We start from the raw sequence: 14,185 nt of genomic DNA on the forward strand, positions 1-14,185 counted from the left end.
AAACTATAATTTGGTTCAATTTATCTCCTACCAATTAGTTCATTTTACCCCATAATACAATTTATCTTTTTTGTTTCTTGATACATAAGTTGAATTTAATTTCAAATTTTGCAGAGAGCAGTGGACATCACAATGCATATTTAAAAATATTCTAATTTTTTCTCGTTAGTTTTCATACAACTAGTGGAGATGTACGTGCCATAGGGACGTATTTAATTTTCCTTCCAACAAGCAAAGATATTATTTATTTTTCTTCCAAAATAATACATGTATTTCTTTTCCTTCCATAAAACAATAATGTCAATTATTATCTTTCCAAAATAAATAATGGCGCGAATTATGGGTGAGTGCATCTGCAAAGGAAAGTATAGTGTGTGCCAAAGGAAAGTAATATGCGGATACAAGAGGTGGGTAGATGAATGTTTGGTGTAAAAAGTATTTAGATTTTGGTGGAAATATTTTTCTTCTATCAATTTTGTGGGTCTACACCTTTTCTCGTCAAACCTTTGGCCTGACAAGTGGGACCTCCATGAGAGGTACGGTGGGACTAATCTTGGTGAGAAAAGCTTTCAATTGTTTCAACTTTTACAGTATAGATTACATATATTGACTGGAAAAATAATGACGTGAATTATGGGTGAGTGCATGTGCAAAGAAAAGTACAGTGTGTGTTAAAGGAAAGTAATATGCTGGTACATGAAGTGGGTAGATGAATGCTTGGTGTAAAAAAATATTAAGATTTTGGTGGAAAAATTTTCCTTCTATCAATTTTGTGGGTCTACACCTTTTTTCATGAAATCTTTGGCCTGACAAGTAAGACCTCCATGAAAGGTACAGTGGGCCTAATCTTGGTGAGAAAAGCTTTCAATTGTTTCAACTTTTTTTCGTACAATTTTGAACTCCAATAATTAATTTATTATTAAATATATCCTAACCTATCTAAATAATGATAAAAATTACGGTGTATTTTTTAAACATGCGTTATGATATCTACTATTATCTTGTAAAATTTTACTTAAAACTCCGCTTATGCATGGAGAAACAAAATAGACAAATTATATTATGGTGTAGTTTGAACTAAAGGGCATATTTTAGGAGGATAAAATGAATCAAACAATAGTTTAGGAGGTTATCTAGACTTTGACTATTGATGAGGGAAGTAATTTAGATTTTTTTCCTTTTTTGAGTGCAGACTTGCTTGTATGGTTTGCGTATCTATTCATGCAACTTTTGGGCTCCAATTGTCTTGGAGCGGCAAGGCGGCTGCGAGTCGAGGAAGAGGGGCCGTGGGGAGGTGGAGGCGCGGCTGCGAGTGCTCGTCGGGAGGGGCGTGGCCGGCGCAGAGGAGGAGATGGCGGCAGCGCGTCGGCACGTGGCGGCTGTGGAGCATGGCAGTGCAGTCCCGGTGGCGGCGATGAGGGTGGAGGCGAGGTCTGGTGGGTTCAAAATTGTCGCAGCATAATGCCCTCGTCCGCGCGAAATGAATATTTTGGCCAAGTCCTGAGCGAACACAACATATATAGGGCAGATATTTGTATGCCCCTAGAAATCGATTTGTAGGGGCGGGTGAGGCCCCCACACGCCCCTACAAATGATTTTGTGATATATTCCAAAATTTCAATTAATTCAGAAAAATTGCAAACTATATAAAAAAATATGAAATTTATACCATACGCACACTGTGACATGTAGAACTTAAATAAAATATCAAAATCAAATTTCAGTGTATGTAATGGATAGATATGTTTAAACCATAATGTGTACCTCCCACACTACTTTATCTCATACCACTCAAACCTCACTTTGTGTTTCGAAACACTTAATCATTACATATATAGAAATACACTTCTCATATTTATACCATATATAGAAACCACATAATCTTGCACAAATTTCACTATTTTCGAGGTGTTTTGCTATTTTTTGGATTCTATGATTTTTCAAAATAAATTAAAAAAATATTTTTAGGGGCAAGTCGGAAATCAATTTGTAGTGGCGGGTGGGGACTCACCTGCCCCTAAAAATAAATTTGGTAGAAAAATCATTTAGTTCATAAAAATGGTAAAATACATCAAAATTTGTGAAATTTTTATTATAAGCATATTATGATATGTAGAATATATAAAAAATATTGAAATACAAATAGAAACACTTTCGTACATTAATAGAACTCATATTTATAATTGATTCAGAATATATGAATGCATGATATATTAGCTGTATATATTTAAGTGGTAACAATTCTAGATTTGCCATCTTTCTGTGCCCATGGCTTGTCATCTTTTCTTATGTCTACTTTCTATAATCTTAATCTTCTATGGCAGGTCTATGAAGTGGTTGATCTCATCATGCTGACATTGTTGAGGTCGACAATCGTGAGACCATAGTCGTCCACCTTAACATCTTTTGGGTGTTTGACCCATCGACACCGAAAGACTGGGACTTGTATATTGGAACCATAGTTCACTTCCCATATATCATCTATGACACCTAAATATGTCGTATTTTGCCTTGTTCTCTCGACTAAGGCCTCAATAAGAACACCAATGTTCTGAGACATGATCTTCTTGTCTTTGGTGGCAGTATAGAATAGATATCCATTGATATCATATCCTTGCCATGATGTGGCCTGGTTAGATGAACCAACTGCCAATATTTTGATCGTTTGCTCCTCCAAGGTCTCCCCATCTGTTAGATTTAGGTCCTTCAATCATGCAGTCAGCCGATGTTTGTGCTCTCTTATGATCCAATCATCCGAGCAGCCATTACTTTCTGCACGAATAATGCTCAAGTATTCAATGACTAAAGGTGTCATTATTGTGAGATGTTGCAAGATGCTATAATATGCTTGTTGCACACCTTTGAAATCTTTGTCAATGAAGATTTTCCTCCCAACTGTACCCACACCTTCCAACCTCCCCAAAAGTCATGAAATAGGCAAATCAAGGGACACATTATCCTTTAGATAACCTAGGCTAGACTCGGTGACTTCCTCAGTACTGTATCCATCTATCATGGACACATTAGGATGAGCACGATTCAGTACGTACTGGTTGAGGATGGTCACAAAATGCTCATACGTCCACATTTTGTGTAGGTAAAGTAGATCAAATGCCTGTATTTGATCGACCATGAGAATCATTAGGTGTTCGGTTATATCAAAAAACCTCGGAGGGAAGCACATCTCGAGCTGCGCCATAGTCTCCCCAATGAATTCTTGGAGATCCTGCAACTCATCTTTGTCTATCACCTTTTGTGAAATCCTATTGAAGAAGTACACAACCGAGCGATTACCATCTTTACACATACTGGTTTGATCACACTGATTGCAATCCGGAGGAACACCATCAGCAACACATAAGAATCATGATAGTTATGGCCACATAGTGATAGATCTTTCATCGAGACTAGTTTTCCTATGTTGGACGTGAAACGACTCGGGACTTTGATCCCTCTTAAGCTCTCGCACATTTCCTTCTTCTCATCACGTGTCATGTTATAGCTAGCTGGAGGAAGTTCATATTTCCCTTATCCACATGCTGAAGATCTTGTCTTATTTTCATGGCTACCAAGTCCTGATGCAACTTCAAGGTATCCTTTGTTTTGTCTGATGTCTCTAGGAGGATCCCAATTGTGTTACCAAACACATTCTTCTTCATGTGCATACCATCGATTGCATGGCAGACCTTAAGATCCGCCGAATATGGCAAGTATTTGTAGAAGATGGAGTATTTCTTGAATGGTACGCCATTAATAGGTGCCTTATCCTCTTTCTCTTCTTCTCATCTTCCTTCTTCTTCCCATAAATGACCTGGATGGTCCGAACCATAATGAAAACATAGTGCCTTTCTAGTTGTACTAGAGCAGAATGTAATTCAGGCCTGCCATAAAAAAGATTATAGAATTTCTTACTTAGGTACCTTTGTCCTTCCACCAAGAAGCGTCTGTAACCAAGGTAAACTACTACTCCTGCTAATGGGGCGGGGCTTGATGGGTTTTTTGGGTGGGTTTTAATACGGGTACTATTGGATGGGTGGAAACGGGTGACACTATGAATTGGGTTGGGGCGGGTTGGGTTGACTACATAGACGGGTTGGGACGGGTTGGAGCGCTATGGTAGTAGATCGGCACGTAAGTCGCATATCATCTTCCATCGTGACTTCGGGTTGGGGCGGGTTGGGGCATTGGGCCGATGGGGTGGGTCGGGGCGGGTGGTAGTTAGGGCTCTTGAAATATGGGTAGGGGCAGATTTGGGGTGGGTTCAACCCCATTAGCAGGCGTATAAACTACCTTTCGAGAACCTTCAAGGAAAAACAATATGGTGCCATCTACGCACACCATGCATCCTGTCCTACCTTTGATCTGTCCTGATAGGATAAACAATGCCTAGTAATCGTGGATGATGATGAATATAATGGCTCTAAAATTAAAGGGCTGCTGTGCAAAACCATCAAAGATATTGATTTCCTCTTTCCATAAAGTTTCCATCTCTTGCATCAAAGGCTCAAGAAAAACATCTGTATTGATGCCAGGATGCTTGGGGCCCAATATAAGGATGGATAGCAAAAGATACTTCCTCTTTTGGCACAACCATGTAGGCAGGTTGTACATCATCAGTATCACTAGTCATATGCTGTGGGTGCTACTTCTTTCACAAAAGAAATTCATTCCATCCGTACTCAATGCAAACCGAACATTGCTCGGGTCATTCCCAAATTTCAGATAGTACTTCTCATCAAATTCCTTCCACTGTCGAGCATCAGCTTGATGTTGGAGCTTTCTGTCATTCTTCTTATGCTTATCTGAATCCCACCATCGCATCAGTTCATCATCCTTTGGGTTCGAGAAGAAACGCCTCAGGTGATTGGAAACTGGGAGGTACCCATCATCATCAACAACCCATCATCATCGTCACCACCATAAAAATAAGAATGAAATATTCTGTCAAACTCCTCATCTTGTATGATTTCATCCACTAGATTATTCGTCGGAGGGGGAGCATCCGTCTCGCCATGATACTGTTGACACCGTTTTCTGATATGCGTCAAAGAAGGTGATTTTATGAAGGAGAGGTTGACAATTTGAAAGAAACCAAAAGGTGTACAGGATCAGGATCGGCTGATGAAGTGCAGCCGATGGGCAAGAAAGAATATTCCATGAAAATGCTGATCCACGTGGTTTGGTGATCGGCCGATAAGAAGTTGCCGATGAATCAGAAGGAGAAAAAGGAATCCAAGCTCTATAAGGGTTCTGATAATTTGGTTGTAATATTTAGTTAGTTTATTTTTAGAAAATCTTTACTTTTTAGTCAAGTAATGTGTTCGCCGTAATCGGCTAAGACTTAATAGCGCTAGGCTATATATATATATATATATATATATATATATATATATATATATATATATATATATATATATATATATATATATATATATATATATATCAGTTGTACGGGACCGGAGAAACTTGATACACATCCAATACAACAAACACTTTACAATTCCTTTGCACTTTTTCGACGACTTCGCCTTTTCTTTTCTTTTCCGGCGGGTTCTTTCAAGTTGATCAATGTAACACCCTAATTCAAAATTCAGTATTTAATAATAAATTTAATTGGCTTTATTAAATTTTCTAAGGTTTATTGTGTTTAGTTGGCATTTAATCTAATTTTTGTTCCTTAAGTAATTAAAATTTATCATAGGTTTAATTTTATGTTGTTGCATTCATGCTGGAGTTTTTTGTTGGCTTTGAGCAGGAGAAGTTATGTCAACATGGCCGTGGCTTTCCAGATGCCTCCAGAGTTATGCGAGGAGTTCGAGCAGTTGAGTCTGGGCTTCTTGCATCATACTTCCAGTGCAGCATTCGAGGCAGTACCGACTCTAGAGTCAGAGATCAGGCAGCATCAGAATGATGATGAGAAGCTGCAGGAGATTCGTGAGTTGCTCAAGAAGGGCAAGGCTCCTCATTTCAGAGAGGATGATCAGGGTACCTTGTGGTACAAGAACCGGATCTGTGTTCCAGATGTGAAGGATCTTCGGAAGTTGATTCTGAGTGAGGCCCATGATACAGCTTATTCTATTCATCCGGGCAGCACGAAGATGTACTATGATCTGAAGGAACGTTTCTGGTGGTATGGGATGAAGCGTTCAGTGGCAGAGTACGTGGCTATTTGTGACACCTGTCAGCGTGTCAAGGCTGAGCATCAGAGGCCAGCAGGTCTATTGCAGCCTTTGAAGATTCCAGAGTGGAAATGGGAAGAAATCACTATGGACTTCATTGTTGGATTGCCTCGTACTCAGAAAGGGTACAACTCCATTTGGGTAGTAGTGGATCGTCTGACGAAGGTTGCTCACTTCATTCCAGTGAACACTACTTACTCCGGTGCTAGATTTGCAGAGTTGTACATCTCTCGGATTGTCTGCTTGCATGGTGTGCCCAAGAAGATCATATCTGACAGAGGGTCTCAGTTCACTTCTCGGTTCTGGGAGCAGCTCCATGATTCGTTGGATACGAAGCTGCGTTTCAGTACGGCTTATCACCCTCAGACAGATGGGCAGACAGAGAGAACCAACCAAGTGTTGGAGGATATGCTGAGAGCTTGTGCTATTCAGTATGGTACTAGTTGGGATAAGTGCCTGTCATTTGCTGAGTTCTCATATAACAACAGCTATCAGGCCAGTCTAAAGAAGTCTCCCTTTGAGGCATTGTATGGCAGAAAGTGCAGGACTCCTCTCTATTGGGATCAGATCGGTGAGAGGCAGCTCTTTGGTCCTGAGATCATAGATGATGCAGAGCAGATGGTTCAGGCTGTGCGAGAAAATCTGAGGATTGCACAGAGCAGGCAGAAGAGCTATGCTGATGGCAAACGGAGAGACCTGACTTTCAGTGTTGGTGATTATGTGTATCTGAAGGTATCTCCGATGAGAGGAATCCGCAGATTTAATGTCAAAGGGAAGTTAGCACCTCGTTATGTGGGGCCATTCAAGGTGCTAGAGCGGAAAGGCGAAGTTGCTTATCGCCTGGAGTTACCTCTCAGCCTCTCAGGAGTTCATGATGTCTTCCATATATCTCAGCTGAAGAGGTGTTTGCGAGTACCCGAGGAGCAGGCACCCCTGGATGGAGTCGATGTGCAGGAGGATCTGACTTATACTGAGCATCCGGTAAAGATTCTGGAGACGTCAGAGAGGGTTACTCGGAACAAGCGCATCAAGATGTGCAGAGTTCAGTGGAGTCACCACAGTGAAGCTGAGGCTACTTGGGAGCGAGAAGATGAGTTGAAGAAGACATATCCAGATCTCTTTGCTAGCCAGCCCAGCTAAATCTCGGGGACGAGATTTCTTTAAGGGGGTAGGGTCTGTAACACCCTAGTTTAAATTTCAGCATTTATTAATAAATTTAATTGGCTTTATTTAAATTTCTAAGGTTTATTTTGTTTAGTTGGCATTTAATCTAATTTTTGCTCCTTAATTAATTAAAATTTATCATAGGTTTAAATTTTTGTTGCATTCATGCTGGTGCATAATTTTATTTGAGTGTGGTTTGAATTCAAATTCAATTTTGAATTCAAACTTTGTTTGAATTGGTTTTGGAAAAGGAGAAATAGAAAGGAAAAAAAACCCAAAACCCAGAAAACCCAAACCCCTTTAAAAAAATCCAGCCCAAGCCCCCCAAACCCCAAGCCCAGTCCAGCCCATCCCTTGCCCGTGGCCCTTTTTCTCCCGCATGGGCCCAGCCCTTTTCTCCAACCCGGCCCAGCCTACACGCGCGGCCCACACCCCCTCGGCCCAGTTCGCTCCGCTGGCCCAGCCGGCCTCCCCGCGCAACGGCCCGTCCCGCGCGCACGACCCACGCCCGCTCGCCCGCGTTCTCCCTGACAAGCCGGCCCCGCTTGTCGGCGCCACTTCCCCACCCAGCCAGCGCGCGCCCCTCCCGCAGTGTCTGACCGCCAGGGCCCACCAGTCGGGTCCTTCTTCCCCGCCGGGATGGCCGCTCGCACTCCGACCGCGCAGCTTGGCCCTGCTCATCCGGCCTCTGCCCGTGGACCGACCTCGACCCTGCGGACCCACCAGACCGTAGCCCGCACACCTGGAGCCTTCTAGAAGCTTCACCCCCAGGGCCGGGATCACGCAGAGATGTTGGCGCGATCCGTTTTCCCCGCGCTGCGCCTGTGATCCTCGCCGGCTTCCCTTCTGGAGCGCGCACGCCCAAATCCCGGCAGCCTTCTTTAATTGGCGCCCGCGGCCTCCTGCGCCCCAACTCGCCACGCCACCGCCACCGCTACTCCCAACGCCGCGCCCGCCTTGCCTCTGCTTGAAGCAGAGCACCCCGCCGCCGTTTCCTCACCGCCGGCGACCCTCGGATCTCCCAGGCCCCTGTAGACCTTCCACCACCAACCGCGCAAGAGCTCCACCAAGGCCCAGTGACGCTCCCTGGGGCCTCCGCTCCGAGGTTGCGCCACGCCCACGCCGGAATTTTGCTCGAACCTTGCCGTCGCAGGTAAGACCGATTTGGAGAAATTCGCGCCGCCGGCGACTTCGTTTGCGTCACTGACACCTAGACCATCTTCACAGCGCCACCACGCATCGAGACCTGCAGCTCCGACGCCCGGAGGATCTCCGCAGCGCGCTGTCCGCGGCCACCACGCCATCGCCGCCGCCGGAGTTCGTCGCCGACCGCCTGCGCTACAGCCCCGGCCGCCTCGACCCCCCCGGTGAGCTGCGCCCTGACCTCCGCTTGCTTCTGCGCTAGTTCCCGTAGCCAAGGTGCACCTTAGGAGCCGGAACGCGCCAGCACCGGCGAGCCCTGCGCCGCCGAGCCGCCATCCCCGACGAGCGTCACGCTCGGAACCCCGAACCACCTCCCCATCGCCACCAGTGCTTTACGCATGCCGCGTAGATGCCTCCCGACCCAGACCCCGTTCGAATCCGCCCCGGGAAGACTGAGTTCGGTCTTCTCCGGCATAGCGCCGCCGCGGGAGCAGAGCTCCGGCGACCCAGCGCCGCCGCCCGCGCCCCCAACCGCCCGTGGCCGCCCGATCCTGAATCAACGGCCAAGATTAGATTCCGAGCCGATCTGTTCTAAGCCATCAGATCCGGATCCAACGGCTGAGATCCAACCGTACCGGTTCGGCCTAAACTTTTTGCTAAAGAGCCCCTGGTTTTTCCCAGATTCAACCCGCGGTACACCTGAGTTCAAAAACTAATTAGATATAGGTCCTGTTTTTAACGCTTAAGCCCCTGGCCTTCTTAGAAATCGAACCCGCGGTCCAGAGTTGTAGTTTTTGCACGTTAGACCCTGGATCTATAGTTTAATTACGTTTTAGTCCTCAGTTTTTGTAGAAAACCCCCTGAAACTCTAGTTTTCTTACAAATAAGCCCCTGAACCTTGTTTTTAGCCTAGAAAACGCGTTTTAGCTCCGTTTTTAGCGTTCTTTATATCCACGCGATCGTTGTAACGCGTAGAATAGTTCTAGAATAGTTTTGTGCTCTGTTTTCATGTATTGATGTACTGTTTCTTAGTTTTTGTTAATGCTTGTTTGTATGCTTACTATTGTACATTGTTTTGGCCATGTGTTCGTGAGTAGACGTTGATCCATCTGAAGAGCCCCAGTACCAGTACCAGGAGCAGCCGTCTTCCGAGCACTTTGAGCAGCAGCAGGAGCAGTACGAGGAAGGCAAGTATAACATGAACAACCTATCATCTTTAAATACAATTTCATACTGCATTTTAATACTGTATGCCTTTAAGGATTTCCTAGCCAGTTTATATCCTTTAAATATACCCTTGGGTTGCATTTTGGTTAGTTGTGCTAGGTTGCTGCGCTATAACACACTCTGGTCCTTTTTAATTAATTTGACTAATGGTTTACTTGAACTTAATTCTGAGAGTGGCACTCTGTGTGGCTTGAGTGGCTCACGTCTCGTTAAAATTGGCTTTTGTTAGAAACATGGTTTAGGGGGCCAGCACGGTGCTTAGTGCTTGGTTGGCCACTCTCCATAAGGACCGGTTCATAGAGCGACAACCTGGGACAATAGCGCTACCACAAGACTGGAATGGGACGGTCTTGGCTTACTAATTAGGCCATTTTGGTTCGGGAGTAACTTACCGACGGGGCATGGGGGGTGGTGAGCTTCAATGGTGGCCAGGCTACGAGGCTGGTCTGTGTGTCTTGTACCCCCTCGAGGTGGTTACCATCGTTGCGGAGCCTGATTCCTTAGCGGTTACACCTTGCCAATGTGTCCTTTGTAACGGCCTCGTAGTGAGTTTGCTAGTCATCTCACCTAAGGAAGTGTGATGAACAACTGGCGTAGCTCACGACTTGTGGGTAAAGATGTGCAACCTCTGCAGAGTGTAAAACTGGTATACTAGCCGTGCTCACGGTTATGAGCGGCCCAGATCCTCCTTTTGATTAGTGAAGTTGTCTCCTTCCGACGAGGGAGGTGCTTCTCGGGGTTACCTTGGTGGCTTGGTTTTGGTTTGGTTTCTCAGTAGTTACATGATTAAACTTGATTAATTACTATGTAACTGGGTTAATGGTAATTCATCAACTAGTAGTAAATAGCTTAAATAAAATCTTGCCAACACTTAAAAGCTAATGCAGTTGAGTCAGCCAGCCTAGAGCCTCATAGTTTGTGTTATACTTGTTGAGTACAAGTTGTGTACTCACCCTTGCCTCTTCTCTACTTTTTCCTCTTGGTTACGCTACTGCTGCTCAGTTCCTGCCGACGCGAGGGAGTTCGCTCAGCGCTACCAGGACTACGAGGACTTCTAGGTGTTCGTCTCCCAGTCGACGTCCCTGTGGCGCCCTGCTTCGGCTTCAGAGAGCTTTATCGTATTTTGTACTTCGCTTCCGCTGTATCAGACATTTTGTCATTATTGTAATAAATAACATTCGTATTCGCTTTATTATATCTTTTTACGTGATATGTGCTATGATATACTGTTCATTCTGTTGTATATACGTGTGACTTGATCCTGGCACGTATATGATTGCTCGGTTTATGTTCTTTTATAAACCGGGTGTTACAGAGTGGTATCAGAGCAGTGTTATCTAAATAGGATAAAACCTTAAATAATGGAGTTTTTCTCTCTTCCTTGACCTTACCCATCTGTGTTTCCTTTTGCCCCAGCTCAGATGTCGGCAGAACAAAAAGACCTTGGAGACAGTGCAATGGGTGATGGTGAGAAAACTTGCCAGTGTTGCCAATTCTATGGTGTTCCTTGTCGTCAAGTTCGTGCGACTGAAGATGAAGCCACAACTAAAAGGAACCAGAGGTTGTTCTCCGGTACAAAGAGAAAGATGCCTCATCAAGGGCAGCTAGCGGAGGATTCCCTTTTCCTTGACGGTCCATCGGTCGGAGAGCTACAGATCATGCCAAAGAGAAAGGATCCTAAGTGCTCTAGAGATACACAGGTCGAGAATCAAGCTCTCCATGATTATGTTGATGGGTTGACTATCACTATGAATGTGATCCAGCCACGCGGTCGCAAGGAGTCCAAAGAGCAAGCAGCAGAAATAATGCAAGATGTGAAGATAAGTTCACAGGGAGGTCAACGAAGTCGCGCCATTCACCGCCACCGCATGTGCTACAAATGCGGGCAAAAAGGTCATTATGCTAAAAGTTGTCCAGCACCTCAGGCTCCACGGCAGGCAGGACAGCAGGGACGCCCAGTCCAACCCAGGGCGCCACGACAGGGGAAGGTGAACCACGTGACGGCCGAGTCAGCAGCCGAGGCTTCTAACGTGGTTATTGGTACATTCATGGTCAACTCTTATCCAGCTATGGTGCTTTTCGATACCGGTGCTACCCATTCTTTCATTTCCAAGTCATTTGCCGAGCAGCATCGTATACCAATTTCTTGTATGAGGACAGCTATGATAGTTACTTCACCTGGGGGCCAGATACACACATGCTCTATATGCTCCAGAGTTAGAATTGTTATAAGGAGGGCAGAATTCTGCACTGGTTTGATCGTCCTTGATTCCTCAGAGATAGATGTGATTTTGGGCATGGAGACCCTTACCAGATGGGGAGTCCGTATTGATTGTGCTCAGCGGACAGTTCACTTGTCAGCATCTGATGGCCAAGAGGTGACAGTCAGTGCTACAGAGCCTTATGGTTTTCTTCATCAGATGGAGGCTAGATCCACGGATGATATTCGCGTAGCTGAATGCCCGGATGTCTTTCCGGAAAACTTGTCAGAAGAAGGAAGAGAAAGTGATGAAGACATACCCGGATCTCTTTGCTAGCCAGCCCAGAATCTCGGGACGAGATTCCTGTAAGGGGGTAGGATTTGTAACACCCTAATTCAAAATTCAGTATTTAATAATAAATTTAATTGGCTTTATTAAATTTTCTAAGGTTTATTGTGTTTAGTTGGCATTTAATCTAATTTTTGTTCCTTAAGTAATTAAAATTTATCATAGGTTTAATTTTATGTTGTTGCATTCATGCTGGAGTTTTGTTTTATTTGTTTGAGTGTATAAGGTTTTGAATTCAAGTTTGTTTTTGAATTCAAATTAGTTTGAGTTCTTTAGACTTGAGTTGAGTTAGAAATAGAAAGGAAACCAAAACTCCAACCCAACACAGCATCAGACCGGCCCATGGCCCACTCCCCTTTCCCCAGCCCAAAACCAGCAGCCCAGCCCTCCCACCTTTCCTCTCACGCGGGCCCAGCAACCCCCATGGCCAACACGGCCCAGGTTCACCCACTCCCTCTCTCTTCCCGGCCCAGAACGGCAGCGCACGGCCCAGCACCCCACGCTCCCTCTCTACCAGGCCGGCCCGCGCACCCGCGCGCTTCCCCGACGCCTTGACCCCACCGAGCAGGCAGCCGCGCGACGCACCCCGCCCCTGCCAGTCGCCTCTCAGCCCGCGCGCGTCGCACGCCTCGCGTCCCTCTCACCCGCGCCCGGGCCCACCCGCCAGCGCCGCTCACTCCGCGCGCCCACTCCCCGCGCTCGCTGCCCAGGCCCACCTGCCAGCCCGACCCGCCTGCCAGCGCCCCGGCTCGCTCGCGCGGCCCAGCTCTCCCCACACGCCGCGCCCTCAGCCAGTGGAGCCAACCCCACAGCCAGCGCCCCGCGCCCACTCCGCCCCGGCCCACCGGTCAGCCTGCGCCGCGCACCCCGTTACGCTGACAGCCCGGGCCCACATGGCAGCCCTGTCTTCCCCGCGCCCTCCGTCCGCGCAACGGAATCCGGCCGGATTCGCCGGCCTTTCCTTCCGGGGCACGCCCGCCCGAGATCCCGGGCGCCCCCTTTAAACCGAACCGAAACCCCCCCTGCCCCCTTCCATCCACCAGCGCGCCGCCCCAAGCTAGCCACCGCGCCACCACCGCACCGCGCAGAACCCCTTCGCCGCCGAGGTCCAGCACGCCCAGGCCACCTCCGCCACCAAGAGTCGCCGCCGGAGCTCCTCCTTGGCGCCAGGATCCTCCTCAAGCCCTCCTTCCCCGACTACGACCTGCAACGACTCCCTCCGCAAGCGCCGCCCAACGCCGCCGCTCGGATCCCACCGCCGGCGCTACCGCACCACAACCCCGCTGCGCCACTTTTTCCGTCCGATTCCGGGCACGGTGAGCACCACTCCAACCCCCCTGTTCCTTTGCGCTAGATGCCGTGGGCCATAGCACCCTCTAGGTACTAGCATGTGGCACGCCGGCGACCCAGGGCCGCCCTGCACCGCCGCAGGCCACGACCGAGCCCCAATCCGCCGCCCGGTTTGCCCAGAAGGGTTCTCTATCGCGCGTACTCGCTCCCAGGCCAAACTTTGCCCAGATACGCACCCGGAGTGGGGAGAACGCACAGCTCCGGTGAGCCCCGCCGAGCAGACCCGCCGCAGTAGCCACGCTCGCCGTTGCAGTCCTTCCCGAGCCCAGCTGAGTGCCCAGGTGCGTCACGCGTGTCGCGTAGTCCCCTCGCGACCCGAATCCCGCTTGATTCGACCCCGGGAAGGCCGGATTCGGACTTCTCCGGCGATGCGCCGCCGCGGGAATTGATTTCCCGGCGACCCGCGCCGCCGCCGTCGCCGCGGAGCACTTGAGCCATCCGATTTAGAACCCGTGGCTGAGATTAGATCCCAACCCGATCAGATCTGGACCCTCAGATCCGAATCCAACGGCTGAGATCCAACCGTACCCCTTCGGCCTGTCACATTTGCTAAAGAGCCCTCGCCTTTCTTTG

This window comes from Panicum virgatum, chromosome 2K (assembly GCF_016808335.1).
Source record: "Panicum virgatum strain AP13 chromosome 2K, P.virgatum_v5, whole genome shotgun sequence".
In the NCBI taxonomy this organism is placed as follows: Eukaryota; Viridiplantae; Streptophyta; class Magnoliopsida; order Poales; family Poaceae; genus Panicum; species Panicum virgatum.